The sequence below is a fragment of the Pomacea canaliculata genome, linkage group LG10, assembly GCF_003073045.1.
Source record: "Pomacea canaliculata isolate SZHN2017 linkage group LG10, ASM307304v1, whole genome shotgun sequence".
Lineage (NCBI taxonomy): Eukaryota > Metazoa > Mollusca > Gastropoda > Architaenioglossa > Ampullariidae > Pomacea > Pomacea canaliculata.
In genome coordinates this window covers 8,276,698-8,299,521 of record NC_037599.1, presented here as the reverse complement: position 1 = coordinate 8,299,521, position 22,824 = coordinate 8,276,698, and the positions used below count along the sequence as shown (strand labels likewise).

General features: G+C 42.0%; 1 protein-coding gene across 12 annotated transcripts in view; it reads right to left on the bottom strand.

Annotated features, from left to right (window-relative positions):
• The window catches only part of LOC112573981 (forkhead box protein D3-like), a 64,765-nt gene that overhangs the window by 38,715 nt on the left and 3,226 nt on the right, over positions 1-22,824 (bottom strand). Inside the window, exon 3 of one of the 12 annotated variants that reach the window (XR_003101315.1) lies at positions 2,692-2,733. The exons of 8 other annotated variants lie outside the window; for them this stretch is intronic. The gene's annotated coding sequence lies outside the window, so the exon portion shown is untranslated. Of the gene's footprint in view, positions 1-450; positions 2,085-2,691; positions 2,734-9,691; positions 9,964-22,824 lie in introns of those variants that run through there. 3 more of the 12 variants (XM_025254739.1, XM_025254738.1, XR_003101317.1) reach the window with 3 other exon arrangements.

Here is a 22,824-nt window from a genome sequence, read left to right as displayed (position 1 = left end):
GATGATGATGATGATGATGATGATGATTACGAAGGCTTATAGAGAAAATATTTTATCTTTTGACTGGGCTTTTTAAACTAATACTCTGAAAAGACAACAAATGAGACGCGATTTCTAGTTAAGGACAATAATTATTAGACCAATAATCTTGAAAACTGGCCAGTGCCAAAGTACTTGTCTTTGTCTACAGTATATATGCGTCTTGTGAAAGGAGCTTGACTATATCAGTCAAGCGACTAAGAGGACAAGGAAGACAGTAAAGCCGAGCGCTTTGTCACCTACAGATTAGTTTTTGTCTCTATGTCACGACTCTAGTGGACAGTAAGAGTGGCTGTAAAAATAATGTGAATGACACAACCTTGTCGCCAGGACACGTTTATGATGAAAAAGACTCTAACACTTAATGTCCTACTGACCTTACTGAAGAATAATCAAGAGCAAGATACTCACACGTCGATCAAAACGAAGCCGAAAACAGATAAACACGGTTAAAAACTGTCAACAGCCTCATGGGCATTTCCGGTTTGTGCGCAATCACTGCGTGTGTTGCTGAAGTCTGTGGAAGTCCAGGTCGCAGACGATCTTCACTGCAAACGACGTACGTGTTTTACTGAAGGGTTAAATCTCGCAGTGCACCCCGGGTCACAGGCACAGTTGTCAGGCGCGCGTTAGGACAGCGGGAGTCCATCTACACAGCGCGTTGGCTGACAGTCGACAGAACTATGACGATGGCGAGTGCCGTGCAGACATTTTTAGACAGGTCGAAAACTAATCCACCATCTCGTAGCTGCGATGGTAGCCTGAAAAGTCCTGTCGTCCGGCGTGCGACAGAAGCCGAGAAGAGAGCGATAATGAATGCAAGTGAGCACGAAGACTATCGCGAGCTGGTTTCACCAATAGGACGGGAAGCAAGCGCACGTCGGCACCTTCATCACCCGTTTCTCGCCTCGTGGACCCTATCGCGCGTATTCTTTACGCCTTGCGTGCACCGCGCCAAACCCGCAACTGACGTTAAGCTCCGCCCATTCGTCGATAACAGCCGCGTCGATTATATCACGTGGTAGCACCTCCCGCGCGCTGAGAGCTTGTGTCGGCGGAGAAGTCAGCCAATGACAAGCTGCTTTGCCTTCGCTGTTTGCCTCTCTGCGAACAATGAGGCGATTTGTTGGGAAAATACGTTTCGAAGAGCTGTTAGGATCTTGGTTACAGCCCGTGCTACAATACACGAGAAAGAGGAAGAAAATCTTATGGGTTGTGTGGTGTTTCTCTTGCCTCTCTTGCTTTGGTATGTTAATGTTGCTTTTTTTCCTTTCTTCTTCTTTCTCTTCCTTTTTTTTTTTTTTTTTTGCTTTGAAGGATAAAACGTGTTTTGTAAATGGTCTCCGTGATTCTTACATTTTTACAGTTGTTCTTCTCAAGAGCGATTTCCTGCCGATGTTTTGACACATCACAGTGAAATCCAGTTTCTCCCACAATGTCTTAAAAAAGAACGACATACAGACAGATAGAGGCTTATTAGAAGCTATATCATAAAGAGGGAAATCATTCATTGAAAGCGGACAAGAAAAAAAGGAATAGACAGAACTGCTATTCATCCTTCTGTTAACAGCCTACTGACACGCCTACAATCGAAAAACACCTGCGATTATTTTTTCTAATTTTTTTGTGACTCCCAAGGAATGGAGATTTTGTCTTCTTTTGCGATGTTCTTGCTTACTTCAGCCTACGTGGCCGCACATAACATCACCTTCCAGTAATCACGACCTAACAACGGGAGCTTGGTTCTTGCTCTGCGACCTCAGGCCAAGGAGGACTGACCTTGTCACCTTTGCCAACACCTGCTAATACATCGCCGTACAGCTCACCAGGCTGCTCGAAACACGCAGAGCTAGGACGAACATCTTGAGGACGTGTGCAGCATGGAGACTTAAAAAAAAAAAAAAAAAAATAGCACAACATCTAAAAGTCTCGGTGAGTACTTGTACAGCCAGTAGTAGTTGCTACCTTCTGCTCACAAAGTGAAAAATATGTCACTCCATGCCTCGCCAGACGTGGGTCTCCGTGACAGGGGAAAGTAGAAATGAATACCGCTTGAAAAATTGTTAAAAAGCAGTGCCGATGGAAAAGAAGACCACGACAACAGGGTTGGTTGCAAAGGGGGTTGGTGGTGGATATTATTGTGGGATCGGTCGACAGGATGGGGTGGGTGGGGCAAGTAAGACTGTTTGGTCTGGAAAACGCCGTCATCTCATGCTGAAGATACACGTTTCACTTTGCAGCATGTATTGCTAACGAAGGAGAAAAACGACCATGGCGTTCTTCACCCTGTAGTATTTGCTACTGTTTCGTTCCATTCTCAATTCTCTTTTCATTGTAAATTGAATTCGTTCTAAATACTTTAATTTTTATAATTGTTTGACCATGAACACGTTTCAATTTTTTTTTTACACACACGCCTATCGCAAAGTAAGCTTTCTAATATCAAACCTCGATTATTTAGAGATCTTAATTTGAACAAAAAACAAAAACAAAAAACCCCACACACAATTAAAACCAACAACAAACAACTCTGATTAACTGCTAATATTATAAGCTATCTGTGAACCGGTAGCGTCGCTAAAATAATAATAATAATAAAGGTACTACACAGCACCAAAATACAGAACGGAAATTCTTTTCGAGATTACGTACCTCGAAGTGACTTCAATCAGTTTGAGGACTCGAACGCTGCATCTACATGACAGAAATGTTGTTGATAGCCAGAAGCCATCTCAGCTCTCGAACTGATACTAAACATTTTATTCAAGTGCGTAAAAGTGTCCAAACAATGTGCACTTTCTACCATAGCCCTACGTTCTCGACAATGCCCATACTTGTGTAGTTCTTGAGCCCTTGACTGGCTCCAGGTTTAAAACGAGCTCTTGTGAGGATGTATTTACAGTCTATTACTGGCCTTTTCGCTTTGGCCTGTAAATTTCCAGTCATTGTTATGTCTTGTCTATTACAGGGTACAAATAACTAAATCAACTTTCTATCCGCACGGTTTATGACGATTTTATGGCTTGCAGCGTGGTTCACGCAGACGGCACGGTCTTGGGAGAAAAAAAGAATGAGTTGTAAATGATACACAGTGACGTGAAGATGGTTTTGTTGTGGCAAGCTGTGAGGAGGGAGGGGGGAATAGCGGTGGTTTAGGAAAGAAGAGAGGGAGGATGTGAGAAACAAGATTAGAACTAGTGTACAGAGGTTTTAGGTTATGGGTGAGGGTTGGGGTTGAGGGTGGGGAAAAGCGTAAAAGAGAGAAATAAAGGAAGAAAGGAAGAAAGAGAGGAAAAGAAGTCAGTGAATGAAGGGGAGACGTGTAGATATGAAGAAAGAAACAAACAATGAAAAACAGAAACAAAGAAAGCGCGAAAAAATATAAACGTGTGCAAAATAGGATCAATTTCCACGATCCTTGTAAAATAAAGACTTAAATTATCAAAATGAAGCAATTATCTGTAACGAGCCCCATGCTATTTACTGGGCTAGAGTCCTTGACCACCTTCAAATCACCAGATCTTAGCTCAGCTTTCTCCACCCCACCTCCTGCGCTCATAAATTTCACGCCTGCACTAAGTGGATTATTTCTTCATACTCTGACGACGTTTGCCTCACTTTCGGCGTACAGAGTTCGCGTAGTATTATTCCTGCCACAGTAAAGTCCCCCTGGATGATCTCTCCTGCCAGAGACGGCAGACTCTCGGTGCTAACTTTAAGACTCTACCTTAACTTCCGGCGTGGAGGTTTTCATTGCACGTCATAAAATGATGGTGCGACACAAAAATGCATCGTCTAAGGTCTCACTTACAAATGTCGTCGTAGTCATCGTGGTCAGTTATGCTTCAGACAGTTGAATGTGCACGCACATTGGTTGCGTCTCTTCATACTGGTCCTGGAAGTGCCCTTTCACGGCTCTATTTGTTTAAAATAATGCGAAATCTCATTAATGAACAGCTCGCACTCCTTCCCCTCCAATTCTTTTAAGACTTTGAAACGCCCAGCTGCGTGGCAGCTTTTAGGACAAACAAAATTGCTCAAGCACTCCGCTCTGGTGTATTTTATCTTACATATATTTTGAGGGTAGAGTGTTTTTGTTGACCAGTTCAATTCAGCAGCTGCTCACTGTATTTTAGTAATTAATCTACTGTGTGGGGTACTTTCAGAAATACTGTAGTACAAAGTCGTTCAACAACTCTCAGCACCTGGAAAGTAATAAAACCGCTTTAAACAGAAGCAGCCTTTAACAGCCGCGGCTTTTGCAGACCAAACGTTTCATCACAGTACAGCCAGTTGAAGCCGGTGCTGGACAAACACGATCCAGCGGCCAGTTTCCGTTCCGGCACAGGGATTATCAAACTTAATGAATGATTTGTAAACATAAGCATCCAGTACAAAACAGGCTCACCGGCTACTTGCTGTTGCTCTCCCCTCTCGCTCTAGCCTCCTCCCGGCTTTTCCCCTCCCACTCACGCATTATCGCTACTTAAAAACCAGAATATCAGCGGTACCAGTTCAGTCAGGTGTCCGAGCGGTTGCGCTGGCTTCCGTTATCGTTGTGAATGTGTTTGCTGACGGAGTCCACAAAGAAAAGCTCCTCAAAAACCAGTACTTTAAGATATGTTATTTCAAAGCGTAAGCCCACCTGTGACCCCATCATAAAACTACTGCGAGGTATGCAAGGGTGTAGCGATGTCTGCGTCAAGTTGGGAGTAGTGCTGCGGGAGCGATCTGACCATAAATTAGTCATAAACTCGCCTATTTATCTTAAAGAAAGAGCGATACATCTCCCACTAAGCACCCCTACATATGCCAATATTTGTCACAGAGAGTAAACGAGACATAGGCTGATCAGTCAAGCACATGAAAACGAGCAAGAGTAGCAGAAAGGGTCATGATGAAAACTTGAGAGAGAGAATAATGTTTAGGTGGTAGGTCAGGGGTTGCAATAATAAACTGACTGCACTCATTGGCTGTCGAATAAACATTTTTCGAAAGATGAATATTTTTGGCAGAGGCCAGCAGTACTAACTGGTATAAAGGCTATAAATGAGAATGAATGCAGAACTAACTGCGCCTTAAGACTCACATGAGCGAACACAACAAAGCACAATTTCAATGACTGAACTCCAAAATTATAATCCCCAAACTATGAGAAGAGGACACAATTCTGTTGCCAAAAATTTAGGCCGTGATAAATAGGGGTCAAAAAGGTGACATCATGTTGGAACATGCAAACGTCTGCTTTGATAAGGCTACACCATTGCGAACTGCATGTTAACTAGATGTATCCATCCATATAAACATTAGCAGAACATTTGCTGCTTTTACTACTAAATAAAAACACGCGAAGCGGTCTAACACACACAAAATTCAAAGTACTGTATATATATATAGCCTATTCTCACGGCAATTTTCGGACTGCAAACTCTTCAAATATCAGAAAGAAATCAGAAACCAAATATTTTCACTGTATGCACAACCTCGAGCAGTCTGATAATATCGTCAGTTGCTAAGCTGGATGGCTAACTCGAGGCTGTCAGCTAAAATACTCACTAAATATAAGCAGTTTAGCTTGACTCGTGAGCTATCCAGCTAGCGGCCAGTCCAGTATCAAGATTTTTAAGGTCTTGACGTCGCCATCAAGTATCCATTTCTGTTTCGAAACTTGATGCGCAGTGGTGGAGATTAAGAAGCCGGTGTCTTCACTGGCATCTGCGCACACCAAACAGATTTTTCTACCTTGTCAACAGCTCCCATGACGCCAAGATTCGCTGGAACGCAGATACATTGTGGCTTGTGTTTCTGGCATTTTATGCGGGAAAGTGTCGCATACCTTCAGCGGCAGAACAGACGGAGATTTCTTCAACCACGAAGCATTTATTCAGTCTTCCTTCGTTGGCAGGAGGATACTCACGTCCTAAAGTCAGATATATGAACATGTCTTGCTTGTATTTCTCATACACTTTTTTAGCTCTTCCCCTCCCATCACACAGTTTTTATTAGGCCGGAGAGGGGCATTTCGCTGTAGTTAACTGCTGACATTTAAAATATTTAACGAGAATAAGGGCAAATTTTGTGACATATTTTGCATTGCTATGAAAAAAATGGACTCCTATTAAAAGTCATTACCATCACCTCATTCGTGTCTGCCGTCACTAAAAAACTGGCACCCAAATCCCATCGACACAAACGTATGTAAGAACCTGGTCTTTTCTCCCACCTAATTTGGGCGTTTGGACACTGAAGGACTATTTGACACAATGTTGTGGCTCTTCTGTCTATTTTATACTTCAGTTTTCCGCCAACAGCAATATGCCACATCTCTACACTTCCAAGTTATTCATCTATGACCTCCATTCTACTAGACACTGTTTTACTTGCAACAGCGAGGAGGGATGAAACTAAAATAATCATTTCCGCAACTTTATTCAGGTGCCAATTCATTGATTGATTGAGAGAGAGAGCGAGAGAGAGAGAGAGAGTGCTCTACAAAAAATACTAATAAAAACTGTCATGAAACTATCAAGGGGTGCGCGTAACCATATAAACCAAGAGTTCCACTGACCACATGATCAAGGACTACGCATGCCAAAAAGAGACCTCCGGAAATATTACATTAAAAAACAAGGGAACACGCGTGGCTCTCTTCCCCATGTGAGACAGAAACAGAGGTGTACCGAGAACAGTCACACACATCGAGGAGGGCCGAGAGGTAAGCTGGAGGTAGAATGTTAGTTTCTGATCTTACAGTAAGAAAATAAAAGTAGATATTTAGGTTAAGGTTAGCGTTCGGACATTGTGTTTAATTGCTAGCAACTTGTAGTTGAATTAATAAAGTATTTATGTACGGAAGAACAGTTTGTGGGTTGTGGATTACTGTCATTTGCCACAACCATTGCTGTCTTCTCTCTCTTCCTTCACATCTATTATCATTTCCTTATCTATCCGCTCCTGTCCTATTAACACAAACGCGCGTGGCTCCCACTGTATCCGGTGAGGGGAAGACATGTTTTTGTCTGGTAGTGAGATGCCCCGCTACACCTTTTTCTTATTTCTCTCGCTCTCTTCTTATTCTGTAGAAAGAGCCTTGAGATTCGCCGGGGTGGCCCGGTGGCGCAACGGTTAGCGCCTGTCACCAATACAGGGAGGGTTGGCTGTCCTGGGTTCAGCTCTCGTATCGGACACGCTTTTCTTTCTCTGTATGCGGCATCTATTTACAGGGTTGGCTGCCTTGCCGTGATATAGCCTTAGTTGCTGGCTCGGCGTAAAACACAATCCCTCCTCCCCCTTGAGATTCGTCGCTACATTTCGCGCTGTTCAGAATTCTACTGCTATTATCATGTATGTGTGTTGTTTTTGTAAAGCGCTTTGAGCTGGTGATGAGGAACGGCGCTTTAGAAATCAACGTTATTATTATTGCTTAACAGAAGCGGGTGGCGCTTTATTTAGATTAGGAGCGCAGCATGTCTGCATGTCAACATCTCACTTGCTAGTGTTGCATGACATTGTGGGTGTTACTCTTGCAGCATAGACACGTAGCAGTGACACACCTAGTCCTATGATTCAAATAAACGAAGGGAGCTATGGTTATTACTACTAGCCTTCTATGCCACTCACTCTCAGGTGAGCTTGAAACGCTTGCACGTTGCAGTCAAACACACGAGATGCCAACTAAACTCAGCTAAAGTTTCATAACAATGGTCAACAAATTATAACAGGAATTCATGTTACTGAAATAAAATTAGCCAATTCTCATAAATGTTTATGTGCTCAACACAAATATGACGATGAAAATGCGAAATTGGTCCTAGTTTTCTTTTAATATCTGCAAAAACTATTGTATATTTTACGAAAGGTAATAGTAACTAATCTATGGTTAATACTTATACACAAAACTCAAGTCATAGACTACGTCTTACATTTTTTTTGCCTGTCTCTTATACAACTGTTTGGGAGCCTCTCTGGGCTGTGTCCAGCAGTAGTCAGCCAGCATGGTAGTGGACAATTTTTCTTGGTACCTTTTCTGATACTGCATCAACATGTCTAACCCTAACCCTAACCCTTACATTCCCGATAAAGTTTGTCGACAGTAGGCGAAAAGCCGTTCATGCTTGTTTTGTATCACCCTGCAGCAAGTTGTTGAACCGATCATCTTTGAAAAGTTCTCGAATCTGAGGACCCACAAAACTTCCTCTTTGCCTCGCTGAGTCGAGTGAATTTTTCATGCAGATATGTACCTCTTCCGTAAACATTACTCCTAACAACCTTTCCTATAATGCTAGTCCTTTTCCACACGCTTCCTTTTGCAATATCGTGTTACCTACCCTCAGCTCTTTTTCTTTTCTTGTTATTTGGTTCCTCATTGTGCTTTCTGTTTTTGATTTTATTCGTTGTTAGTACTGCTATTTAGTGGAACCAAGCAGAAATTTGTGTGGTTGCCTGGCTCTCTCCACACCATGGGGACTTCAAACGGCATTGATGGTCTTTTGCCATTCAACGACCGTGAAGGCTGTGTTGCACATGTAGCACAGCATAAATAAATCTGATACTACAGATTAGGACTTTTTAAGTCAGTAATAATTTCAGTGTTGACCAGTGTAATCCGACTGGTCTCAGCCAATGACAGCACGGGCATGCGATAAATGTTAGAAGCAGGCTATAAGCATACTACACCGACAATCACGTGTGCGCACGCTTGTCTGATATTTCACGTATCGCGTCCTGTGCTTTTGTTGTTTCCAGAGAGAGTAAACTGTTCAAAGAATTTGGATGTACAGACAACCACTGTTAAATAAAAATAAATACTCCGACAGTCCCCAAGAATGCTCCTCTATAAGGAATCACAAAAGAGGGAAAATTAGGGTCACAAACTGTTGAAGGAACCCAGTCAATTTAATCGTGGAGACCACAAACATTTTAATAGTGCTAGACTGACACTGAAAACAGTCCACCAGTTACACGCAATAAATGACACCACTTCTATGTAACAAAAAAATTCTTCGTATTTGGAGTGACTAGTTTTTGTACGACTGTTGATTTATCTTCCAAGGAAAGCGCACCTTTCAACCAGACAGCCGCATCCTTCTATTTTTAAACAACACCCACCCCTCGCAAAGATTTTTAAAAAGAGGATGGGGACTTTTAGGGAAGGTAGCCAGTAAGGAAAGAAAGAAAAGAAAATGGAGAAAGTCAACAACATGAAATGCCTGTGCCTCTCCGCAAAGTGCCGAAGTGTATTAAAAGCACAACAACTTCACTGTGATCGATAGCGAGTATTTGCGCTCTTTAAACAGATCTATGCTAATTCGAAGGACACGCAGAAACAACAGTTTGAAACAACGTGGCCGTGGCTCTTTGTTGGGTCCACGGATCAAACACTAGGCACTCTACAACATGTTTGCCCGGCAAAACTGTTTCTCATCAGACCGACACGGGAAGAGGGTGCTCGCTGCGTCCATACCTACAGTCAACAAAAGAAAATGAACCACCGCGCCCTTAGCTTCCGGCCTGATCTGCATAACGATGGCATTGTTTGATGCAGGCCTTTTCGCAGAAACTCTTGAAGGAGTGTTTAAATGTGGGTGAGGTTCAGTTCGTCCCAGCCGTAACATGAACACGTGTCACATGTGATTAAGAAATCTTTTGATATTGATCAGAATTGTATGATTGTCTGATTGCTATAGGAAAGGAAGCAATGAAGGAAACGAAGGGAACAATGAAGAAATATAAAAAAGGAAGAAAAGAGACAGAAGCGAATGTGGTGGTTAGCTAGCAATGACATTCACACAGAGGCCGTGAAACTGATCGGTCATTACCTAGCCAGTAGTTTACTCTAGAGTTGTAGCAGTCCTGTCGATGAAGCTGGTCGATGGTGGGCTAGGAGGCGGAGGAGACGCAGTTAGCGACGGTAGCCTCCTGATTCTGGGTGGAGAAGGAAGATAATGCCGTCAATGAATGGGAAGGAAGATAAACAACTGGAGGCTCAACAAAATAATTATTTGTGCGTGATACAAAGCATAACAACCGCCCATCGTAACGACCTTTTTCAACAAATTCTACCTTAGAAATTGACTTTCAAAATATGTACACCTATGGCAGAGGATAAACGGCTTATTTTCATTTGCTCTAACTTCTAACAGTGAAGCTTTGATCGCCCTCCTATAGACGTGTGTACGTGGGTGCTAAGAAAACAAGATTATGCCGTGCTTAGTGAAATTTTGCAGAGAGAACCGGAGGAAAGAAGGGACGGGGAGTGAGAAATACTGGCACAGAGAGATTGAGAGGAGAAAGCGGGTGGTGATGGGGGACTAGATGGAGGGTGAATGAGAAAGAGAGAGAGAGAGAGAGCGCGCTCGGTGCACGGTTATAGTAATGGAATTCTGATGCAGGCCTCTGAACAAAAATCGATGAGGCAACGGGTTTAAGCAAATAACCTATTCAGCCATATCGTGTTGTTCTTAAGGGGGTCGAACTTTCCTTCTTCTTTATTGTAAAACTTTCTCCACAGTCACCTGGTCTTTTAGTCTTCTACTACTTTAGTGTTAGTCTGTGTGGTGCAGCAAAAGCCTCGGGGTGAAAAACGCTTTAGCTACGGCTGTGTACTTAAGTTACAATAATTATCCTCTTACAGCCCACGTGAAGTACTAGCAGATAATGGCACAAATTTGGAATGATATACCACTGATTCAATGTTTGGATTTGATATCAGCTTCTCCATTTTCGTAATTAGCACAAACACAAGGCAGGAGAAGAAGAAGGATGGATAGGCAAACAAACTAAGACACCGAGATCAAAGGGAACTTCGATCAGGTCCATACTTTTTCCGTCGGCCGACGTAAAGGCTGATTTAAAAGAAGTAACTTCAACACGCTGTAGTTGTGGTGCAGGCTCCATGTTTGCAGAAACTGGAAAGTATGTCTGGTTAAACAGAGATGATGGTGTCGGCACAAAGGAGTTTTACACTGCGTGTCGTCATGATACACAGCCTGACAATACTCCCCACAATAATTATCTACACGGTGCCCTTCTTGCCAAGAATAAATATTCTACTAAATATACGAGTGGCACTCTGGGAGTTTCAATTTTGAGCCCCCTCCTCTTCTTTTAAAAATGTGTGTGAGAGGGAGAGAGAAAGAGAAAGAGAAAGAGAAAGAGAAAGAGAGAGACCTAGACATTATGCCTGTACATTGATCCAATATCAAAATGTGGAATCTGCAAGTTTTAGTCAGCTCGTTCTCCCCTTTATTCGTCGATTCATAGATTCATACACATTCAAATTATTGTAGCTAAGAGAGACATGACACGACGTAAACCCTCGACGCAAAATTGTTGAATGATAGCTAATCACTAGTTTGGGATTAGTTTCATGTCGGGTCTTAAATTTATATTTATTATGAACTCCTGATAATGTTTCTGTTATATGTGTATTAGCAATATATATATATATATGCGTATATACAAAGTTGTATAATCTTGCAAACTAATATTTTTGGGATAAACATTCACATCATTTCTGGCATAAGTCACAAACTGGGCATTTGTGAATAAAGCATTTCCGTGTTACACTCTGAAAAAAATCGGATTATATGCCAAAAGACTAGTAAATACGCACACTTTAGGTAGAGGAACCGATAAAAATATGTTCGGGCTGACGGTGGGGTAAAGCGGTCGAGAAGAGGTTCGGACTTTGCATTGATTCGTATATATATATAGTATTACAGAGACAAAATATTTCTGTGAATATTCGTATGACGATTAAAGGAAATTAGAGAAGAAATATAATTAAAACTTGTTTCTTTCATTCAGTGTGTACGTGTGAATGCCTACTTAAGTGGGTGTATAGAAGTGTGTGTGTGTGTGTGCAGGCGCGCACAAGTGCACGTCTCAAACTCCGCTAGCAGATACACGCACGGATAAGAAACTGTCTTCGCCCACGGGTGTCGTAACCTGTTCGCTGTAATATCAATAAAGTAAGGAAAGCTTAAAATTTCAGTTTGTTCTCTGATTTGCTATGAGTTCTCTATACATTGTGACAAGAATGACAAAACGAAGAAACAATCCCGCGCATTCCTTATGAAGGTGACGGTGCGTGTCTTAGGTCAATGTGGACAGACGAGAGATGCGCAGTCTTTGGAGGTCGATCCTTCATCTACCCACCCATCACCTGCCTTTTCCACCATTCCTTTAACGCTACCATCGCTACAGCAACCAGCAACGTGCTGGTTATAGCTATTCTGACAACTGAGTTCCCTGTTGCTACCTCTTTTAAAAAAAAACAAAAAAAAAAACCAACCAAAAAAAAAAAACCGCGGCAGGCACGCACAAAGCTGACATTTGTCGTGATCATGAACAGTGAAAACACTCTATTCGTCAGAAACTAGCTCGTCACGTTGCCTCGACAAGCGATCGATAACGGCGATCGATGCGACTAGGATGCACGAGACGAGGTACATGAGAAAGGATGTCCGAAACACGTGCAATAACAAATGCATTTATCATGCATTTCCACATGGTAATCCCCCCTCCAGTCCCCACTGTCTCTTTTTGTTTACCAGCTCCGTCTAAAGGTATTTTGGCCTGTTCAGCACGTCATTTATTTAATTAGAGATATGTGCGTGTATTTGCAGCACAATCCGCCTCACCAGCACCCGGGGTAGGAACTTTGAAAAACTTTTTAAAAAATCATATACAATCGAATGCCGATGTTCAGCCACAGAGTACCAAGCCACCGGCATGTGTCGATATCAAGGTAATAGCAATATTCTGTAACAACTGTTTACCTTCTTCTTTCATTCATTCGAAACTCTAACTGAGTCATGCGTAGTGTCGGATGGAATACCTCGAAATATTATTCTGGGGTTTACATGATTTGTACCATGTCTGAGCCAAATTGCATCGAGTCGATGTGTTTGTGATGCTGATTTGGTGAAACAAATGTTTTAAGGACATTTGCAACACAGCTTGTCTCTTCTGTCGCTCAGCTAAACTCTGCCACGTTATTGACCCTCCGCAGAGAGAGTCGACCCAGTGCAAGACTCGTCTGCACCTCGGAGATCGGTAGGATCGGCATTTCATGGGGTGAGCAGTCCCCGATCTGTTCCGATAGCTTCGCTTCACCTCCTAATGCTGGATTTTTCGTGTGGAGAGAGGCAGTAGGAAGTGTGAGTTTACTCACGCCACTTAACCAGTTAGTCCACTTAGCAGCAAACCCGGACAAGCGCTGTCTGGCATGTATAAGCATTGGGTGGTCTCTTTGCGATGAAGCGGGTATTGAGGCGATTTATGCTACCGTTGTTGTCTTGCTTACTTGTCCCAGTTTGACCTTTGCTAAGATGTTATTTTTTACAAAAGTACATTGCTTTCTTCTCCCCATATCATGAATTCGCTTCAGTTTATTTTGCAGCTATCATCGGAGGAGTCTTGCGAATATTCTCCAGCAACCGCTGGCCACAATATTGCACCTCAGACTATCATAAAAGTCATTTTATATGATTTTATGTCGAAATGATTTTAGGAAAAGAACGTGAATTTGATTTTCATAAAATAGTGAATGAGTTTGCTTTGGCCGAGGCACTTTAAATATAGTGTCATAGATGAGAAAGGAAGAAAAAGAAAGAAAGAAAAAAATAAAGACTTTACAAAAGATCAGTGAAATAACTGAGATTATCGGGGGTAGGGAGAGAGAGACAGACGAGAGCGGTTTTAGGCGGGAAACATCTAGAATCCTGGAAGCCAGATGAGACTGAATAACCTTGGGCAGCTGAGGAGCTGTGCTGGAGTTTTAAGTACGATGAAAACATCCTTTCAGTAGTTGCACATGAACCCCAACGAAAGGATTTTAGACAAACTGAGATTACATCGACCAAATTCTGTGTTTGTGTTAGCATTGTTGAACATTTGTTGTGATAGTCGTCATTTTCACCCACCTGAAAGGCTCGAGGACAATGAAAAGTGTAAGGCAGGCACAGATGCAGAAGAAGAGCACCATCGGGCCATGTTTACATGCCCTCTCTCTTAGTCGGGTGGCTGAAACCACTCTTCACGTGCTTCCACCCGTGGAGGTGCCCAGGAAGCGAACGCACCCCGTTCAGGGACATATAAAGACAACCCAGGTGTAGGTACTTGAGCTGAGTGTTTAAATGGGCAGGGTTTTCCGAGGTCGTTTGTATCTTTTTGAAAAAGAATGAAGAAGAGTGGTTGGGGAGTTTGAAAATATGGGACGGAGGAGCGGACTATGTCAAGAAGCAGAAGGCCTTAAGCGTACACCTACCTACCAGTGTACAAAAGCTTAATGTTTCAAACCGGTGTGTCTCAGTCATGCATATAATTTGAAAACGGTGTTTGTATCTCAGCTGTCACTAATAAAAAGGGCTTGTACTAAGCCACGAAGGAAAGAAATAAGCAAGCATTCAGAGTATGACAGCACGCCAAGTATCTGACCTATACAAGTCAAACCCAGCTAGATAGTGTACAAAATATGAAACTAATCAAAATAAACTCTACGTCAAAACGTCAAACTCCTATTAACTTAAGCACACAACATACCTACATACACCACAGAACGGTACAGAAAGAAAAAAAGACCAAATAAATAAACACAAAAGACATAAAAATGAAACAAATCGATATTAATGGAGTTTATATCCTTTTAAAACTGTTTTAACTCATTTAATGCGGGTGTATGATGCAATTGAGCTATAGAATAGAGGAGCAACTAAACTTAGTTTCCAATTAAAGGCGTAAAAATGGTGTAAAATTCGTAAAGTTTCATAAGCGGTATCGTCTTCGTACTATAAGATGAATACGCACTGTGGATGTTAAGGGAGTTTTTTTTTATAAATACGTCTTGCTCCCATCCTCCAACAACATCCCTACACCTACCCCAAAGTGCACATACTATACGTGAATGGGTCTCAGTTTGATGAGGCTTTCTGCCCTTCTGGAGGATTTGAATGACAATTAGGTTTTCCTTGTAGTGTTCCTGTGCATTGACGAACCATGTGCAACAGGTGCCACGAACACTTCAAAATTTACAAACTACTATGTATTGACAAGGCCTCTTTTTTCTTTTGAGGTCGTGATCTTGAAAAAGGAACACCCGTTCTTGCAGCTCCCAGACTCGTGAAAAGCAACATGTTTGCCAAACAGTTGCAGTTTGGTGAAACAGAATGTATTGCGGGCTTAATGTGTTGTATGTGAGAGATTTGACCGTGGCGAACGCTTTTGAAAAGTGTCAAGTTATGAGCCGATTACGTTCTCGTGACAACGTCTTTTGAAACAGAAAACTGAAGAGTCCGTTTACTCCTTCTCCAACAGTGAACCGGCTTTTGAGGAGGAAACAGTACAATTATAATCATGTGAATACTCATCTCTGTTATCCGTGCATCTGAACGTCAATCTGTCCAACGTATCACTTGTCTCCTACATATACACGCACGCAAGGGCTCGCGCACACCCACACACATGTAATACTATGGGAATGTATTGTCGCTCAACATATATGGGTTGTCGGGTGGCGCAACGCTTAAGCGCCTGTCACCAGTACCGAGAGGATATCGGGTGGCCTAGACTCAGATATCGTCTCAGGCACGCCATTCTTTCTCTGCATGGTGGTCACATGCGATTTGGAGTAATGTACATAGCCTCAGTTGCTGGCTCACACTGTGCATGTTTAAGAGAAAGTCTGCGTAGGCGCTTCTGGGCGTATTTTGTTGTGTGCAATTAGTAATGTGTGTACATTTAACGCCAGAGTGTTTAGACACACGCATATGCAGCCTACAAAAACCTGTACATACATGCAGTTGAAATCTGGGAGGTAATAATGGCTTGCTTGTGCTGAAAGGTTAAAATATGACTTCTATTTTGCTTTCTCTTATAACACCATTTTCTTTTCCTTTTGCCCATATTTGTATCGACCCGTAAAAACAACATCTGAAATCAGCATAAGTTACAAATGTTGGGACAGAAAGAAATAAAAAAAATAAAATCTTGATTACGAATTATTCAAAGGATGAGTCTGCACTTCCATAAAAACCCTGGAGAAAGCTCCACTTTTTCCTGAGTAACGTCATCTTTGTGCTTTGATAGCACACACCCAGTGACTCGCACTAGGTTCACCTCATATGGAGGATGAAAAAATAAACAGTGAGTTTCTCTCATTCTCTGGCTATGGATCCCTATGTCAATTTAATGGGGTTCACACGCCATATAACGCTGTGTCTGCCCTGTCGCCTCGGGCAAAAATAATAGTGGATTTGGAAGGCAGTTCGCCGCGCAGTTTTTCTCCGCATCGCTCTGCTGCATCGATCTGCGTGGCCGTCGTTTTCTTGTTTGAAATTTACGAAATGGCTTATTGTGTTATCTTTTCTATTTCTGTTTAGTGTGTCAGCTGTCCGCACTGTGTGTTTATCTTTCAGTCTCCCTGTTTGCATGTTGGGGTTGAATAGTGTTCTCCTAGTAGTTTTTCCCTGTCTCTTTTTCTGTAGTGCACTCGCGCGCGCGCACGCACACACACACACGCACACACCCACACGCGTGCCCTTTTAAGCAAATGCTAACAGACGGCACGAGCGCGCATCCCACGAGGATTTCAATAAATAATAATAATAAAGAGAGACGGCATAGGTAAGACTGTTTTTTCTTGCTGGCCATTATTGTTCTGATTTGGCAGTGATCCCTCTGCGGCTCATCAAGAATTAAACCTATGTTCCACAGCGCACTACGAAGCTTATTAACTTTCCTTACATTATCATCATCATCCATCATCCATCATCATCCATCATCAATCAACATCAATCAATCATCATCATCATCATCATCATCATTGGAGTCGTCGTCGTGACTCATTCGGTCATAAGATGGATTCAGTGTTATTGAGGCGCGGGGAATTTTGAGGCTGCAGCTGATGAATAAGTTACGAATCCACTTGCATAAACAATCTTGGTGTTCGCGTATTGTGTCGGCTATTAATTATTTCATGATGTGTCGATTGTTCTCTAACCTGGTCTGTGTTGATAGTTAATAAAGTCTGATTCGGTTGCTGCAGTCTAAAATTCCGTAAACACTTTGTTAGCTAAAAGCGCAAGGAATAGCCTGAGGAATGTACATCCTGTCACCAAGTACTTCACTGCACTCAGTTTCTGAGCAATATTTCGCTTGATGATGATGAATCTGAATTTTTTTCAGTTTTTTTTTTTATAATGAAAAAGCCTAGAAGAAAGAAGAAACCAAGCAGAATGGAGAATGTAGTCAAAAAGTTTTTTTAACCGGATAGAAACTTCACAGAAAAATTGTTATAGACACTTGATAACAGTTTAAGTCAAGAAGATATAAAGGAAATGGCAAGATTCAATCCCTGCAATGTTATGGTGGGAACTTTTCAAACTGTTTTACTCTTTCTTTCTTGCGATGCTAAGCCGTATAACACTACATCCGAAATCTGAAGTAAAAAGGTATTTCCCTGTCCCTGAAGTGAGGGACATGGTCCACGACATCAGGCGACTACAAATGCTCGTGTGCAGAGTGAGGGGTCCTTACACTAAAGATTCAGGAATGTCTGCTATGTCTCTCCCCCTACCAATCCACCCACCGACATACCTACTAAGCTGGTCGAGGACCATTGCCACAGCCCTTCAACGCGCACGCCTGAGCGATTACACCGGTGGGTGTATTGAAACGTTTGTTGCGTTGACCTGAGATTTACCCTTGGTTCAGGGATTCGAACCAAACAGAAATGACGAAGAGCCATTGTTGACCTAAGGAAACGAAAGCCTACGGAATAGATGCTATTCGTGACCGCTAATCAGCTGGTCCCGTAGCTAACAATTTGCTGTCTGGGTACTCGTTCGGACCGCTCGTGTCAGTGCGCACGCCCAATAATTGGATTTGCTATTTCATAAACAACTTGGCCTATGACCCCAGGCTATCGCAGTCGAGGGTGTAAGAAACAACAAAAGCGTGGGCCTAGTAACCCATTTTTTAAAATGTGTCTGGTGGTTGGATACGTTGCCTATAACACAATGCATAGCATACCACAACATAGTTGTTCTCTTTCCTTCCTCTCTCTCTCCAATCATGCCCCCCCCTCTCTAGAAGGAATGCATACTCCAGACTACCATCTCTTTCAAAAATACGTATTTTATATTAAAATAACAGTCTAACAACTTTGAACGAAAATGAAGTAATTTCTGATGCGTTTTTAAACGATCGTTTTTAAGTAAAGTATGGAAAATTGTATGGATAAACATCTCTTCTATGCCATTCTAAGTGACTGCATATTTCTGGGATTTCTTATTGCAAAGAATGTCCTTCGACCGGCGTGTGAGATGTTGATGTCACATCGGCACTTGCAAAATGCATAGCTGTACCCCCCCCCCCCCCCCGCCGCCATACACACACACTTTTTTTATTGTCAGGTTCAGTGCACTTAAAAATCAGTTGTGTGTGATTTCCACAAGGTCTGCTTTCGTGCTAGAGGGAATGTCGATACTTGCGAACCAAAGTCTCTTGGTAAATCTCTGGGATGTCGTGGTTGCGGTGCAGACGTGCATTATGCATTGTAAATGGTGGACAGGAAACTGGGATCGGATGTTGAACGAAATGGAGCTAAACAAACATTTTTAAATTGTATTTTTATGCTTTATGGATTTCCTTATATAATATGGAAATATCGTTCTGGTGAGCATCTCTCTATCCCTGACCCATCTATCAATTGTGCTCTGCGAAATTAAAAAAAATAGCTTTTCTTTAAAATCGTAACTAAATAATACATATTTCCGTTCGTTATGAAAGTAATGTTGAGTAGTCTAATTCACATATTTTTAGCCACCGATTATACCCTGAAGTCAAGGAAGAGAACCCTGTCAGCTGTTGCTTTATTCCAGTCTTCCCAGCGATCACCCACGTCAAGAGACAAAACGGAATTCAAATGAACTCGTGCCCCGAAGATGTGTCTGATATTGTGAGTGTAATCACAAACAGTAGTTTATTCATGAAACAGCTGCTATCGGAAGTTACCTCCGTTTGCAGTAAAACTTCGGTACTCTTCTGCGGGAGAAATTTTCCTTCGAAGTTACAGTGATCTGGTACCTAGAGTGCATCCATACTAGAATGTCGAGCACATTTTCAAAGAATAGTTACTGTGCCTCTTGCGTAATGAACCATGATTATCTTCATATCAATAGAAAGCCAATCGAGCAAACGACAGACAGGCTTGCTTGCGCGAGCGTGCGGTCACGTGTCACGGACTCAGCGAGCGCTGCATGTGTCGTCACCTCTCTGCCACGTTGTCTTGCGAACTATTAAAGGTAAAAGCTCCGGGCTGCCTGCCAAAATCACTAATGTCGATCTACTAACATAATCTCCCAAATTGCCAGAAATCGATTAGTTGAAAAAGGCACTAAGGCCGTTATAATGTACAATAAAGCGACACAATAGATTTCCTACTATTATGTTTAAAACAGCATCCAACCTGTAAAGCTGATTTTCATTCAGTCGAAGTGGGAAAAAGTTTTGATTCTCTGGAATTGTATTGACGTTTTATGGTCAGAGACCCATCTTTTACCGAGGATAGCTCCCCCTTCCTTTTTATTTCTCTTGATCTACGACGCGTGGTGTCAGTCTCCTTCTTTTCACTATTATGTCGACCAGGGGAAGTTCGCTGCGCCACACGAATATCGAACCGGCGCTTCGGCAAGTCCAGGTTCGAACGCCAGTGCTCTAATTCATCGGCTATCCGCTTCTCTGAGAAACTGACATAAGGAGTCAAGAAAAGCAATAAGTGTCCGTCACCGCTAATTTCAACAATGAATACGCCTCCTGCCACGACCCAGCCTAAAGCAAACACAAGGGAACAGCTTGAATCAAATGCGACAATTCAGTAGAGAATTGTACATAGGGTTTTGTTCTGACAGCAGATGGACACGACCAAATGGGTACTCCTTGCTCTGGCTTGAAAGGAGTCCAGAAGTGTCTACGTCTTTTTTATGACCTTTATTGACAATATTTCCAATATTCGAGACAAATATAACCAGCAAACAAAGCACCATCTACACAAGAAAAACATAGTAAGTGGTCGTGGCCATAGATCTAATACTATTACAGTAAGGTATTATGTTTCTAACTATAGGGCCACAACTGGTAGAGTTGGTGGATGGGGGGGGGGGTATATAACCTGGATTGTCTACTTCAAGCAAGCCCTCTGTAAATTGTTCAAAATTGTATGAATGGCTTGGTTACCATCCCATGTTACACAAAGCAGGGGCGGGTAAGAATAATAGGCTGCAACACACATCTGAGCAAGCTGTACAATATCTCAAATGCGTGCGCATGCAGAATGCTCACCAAATAAAACAAATACCCCCATGCTCAATTATTTTTTCTTATTTCGACGGCTGCGTATATGAAAGAATCAAAATAAACGAATCTACCAACTTTACTGTGCATATCACACCAAGTATCAATTAAAACATTTTGAAAGAAACTTTGTAATTGATGGAAGTAATGTCAATGCGCAACACAAAACAAACCACATTGCTTTAATATCTCTGTGTAATAAGTTTGACATAAAATGTGGGCTGTTTTGATTTCTGCTATGGCGGATGACACTTTTGTGCTAGAATAGATACACGCTGTATTGTTTCCTTTGAAAATAAACGAAGCTTTTTCCGTGAATGCAAACAGTGTTCCTGCCTCGTTCATTTGCAGAAATGCCTTCTGTTTTTACTGCAAGCAGAACAGATTTTATAGTGTTCTCGCTGTTTTAGGTTCGCCCCACAGTTTCAGAGCTTTTCACACCGCCATAACAGAAAAGGGCGCCATTTTGTGATCATACTGAATGAACCAGCTAACCACGTATCACATACATCCGTTTTTCTGTCATGATATGACACATAGAGAAAATCTTATAAACGATATAAACGATAAGAGCACCAACTTTATAATATGCAATGTTAAAAAAGATGTCTGTCCGTCCATCTTTATCTCTCATTTATTTGTCCGTCCGTCCGTCTGTCTGTCCGTCTTATTTCTTTTTTTCTCTTATTCGATCCTCCACGAGCTTACGTAAGTAGGCCGAAACTTGGCCTCAGCTGTTGATGAAAGTATATGTATTTAACGCCTAATTCTGTATAAACAAAGCAGCCCGTGTCCTAAGAGGTCTAAAGATTACCTGATGACAGCAGTAAGCGAAGAGACTCGTTATGTTTTGCTCTCCGCGCTGTTCAAAAGACAGCCACTTCTTATGTTAAGGCTGAGTGGGAACGATAAACGTAGACAACTACCTCAGCCACATCGATAGAAATTCTCTCATTCGCACAGCTCGAGGACAATACGGTCTGAGACAGTTATTAACTACACAGTAAAAACACAGACTATCAGCTTAAAAACACGTTCAAGATAAACATCTAATCAATCGGTGGGGCAATTTCTGTTCTCCTGTAAGTATACTTCACAGTCAGTTCCCTCAGCTTTCAGAGTATGTAACTTGTGAAAAATCAGGGAGTGGAGAATAAAAATCTATTTTATCTACAGTCTCACATAAAAAGTAACATTACCCGAAAGAGATTACTGTAAATTATTGCAATTATCAGTTATTGTGCACTTTAGTTTGTTTCTTGACCCTCGGCAAGCGAAGTCTTTGCCTTTCATGAAGGGCGCAGGAATGAAAAAATACAAAAGGTCTGGGAAAATCCATGAAGTCTAATAACATCGCCATTCACACTGCAGCGAATGCAGAGGAAAAGAGAAAATGGCGTCTGAAGTATTCTCGAATACTAATATTTTTCTCCTTTATCGGGTGACATTTACGCTCCCCAAGAACAAAGGAGGCGCGATGGCGGAGATCAGGCTGTTTGTTGAACATCTAATCGCTGAAATTACACGTTGGTTGCAATTTCACTTCGAGCAATTGCAAGGGGAGTTGCACCAGACAGAGAGACTGGCAGCAGTGTTCAGAGGGATAAACAAATATTTTCAGTATCTCAGAAAATGAGCCAATTTTCCGACCCAGCTTGTTTCAACGGAGAGCGTCTGTGGAAATGTACGAACCTCACGCGGACTGCCGGACTCGCGCAAATGAATTTCACGTGACTCAGATATGGAATCGCCGGCTACATCTCACAAGAGCAACACTCTCAAGCGATCCTTCGTTGCACTTACAGAAAATGGAAGACGCGTTTAACGTGTCTGAACGTGTGTACGTGCAGGCGTTTGTAGACTATGTACCTATATGTGAACGTTGTATGTATTCATGTATATATACATTTTATATGTAGTTTTTCTGCGGTTAGGTGTGTGCTAGGAATCTCACCTACACTCTTAAATAAGGAGGCCGCTAGAATTGCGCTCTTCTTCCAGACTACCATAGAGCTAACGAAGTTGTGAGCATCTGTGCCACAAGAAAGAATGCATTTAATTATTTTTGAAATTTCAAGAATGAAATTATTCCGCCAAGTGGAGCTGGTTAGGTTTTTTATCATTATTATTGATTTAATGTTTGCCCCGTGAACATCCACCATGTTAATTTTTTTCATTTAAATGAAAAGATCCTAATTATTTTTAAAATGTATGTCGTTCGTTTTGGCTGAGAGCGAAATACGACGAACACAAGCTTACTCGACGACTTGTTTGGAGAAACTTGAGGCTGAGTGGTACTAACAAAGTGGTGAAAATGGTTTTAACCCCTCGGTGCACACTTACATTTTCTGCAACTTCGGCTGAGTTTGCCAGAACTATCTTGTTGATCTTTCACCCAGGCCTCTCGAATCCTATTGTCGGAACATGTGC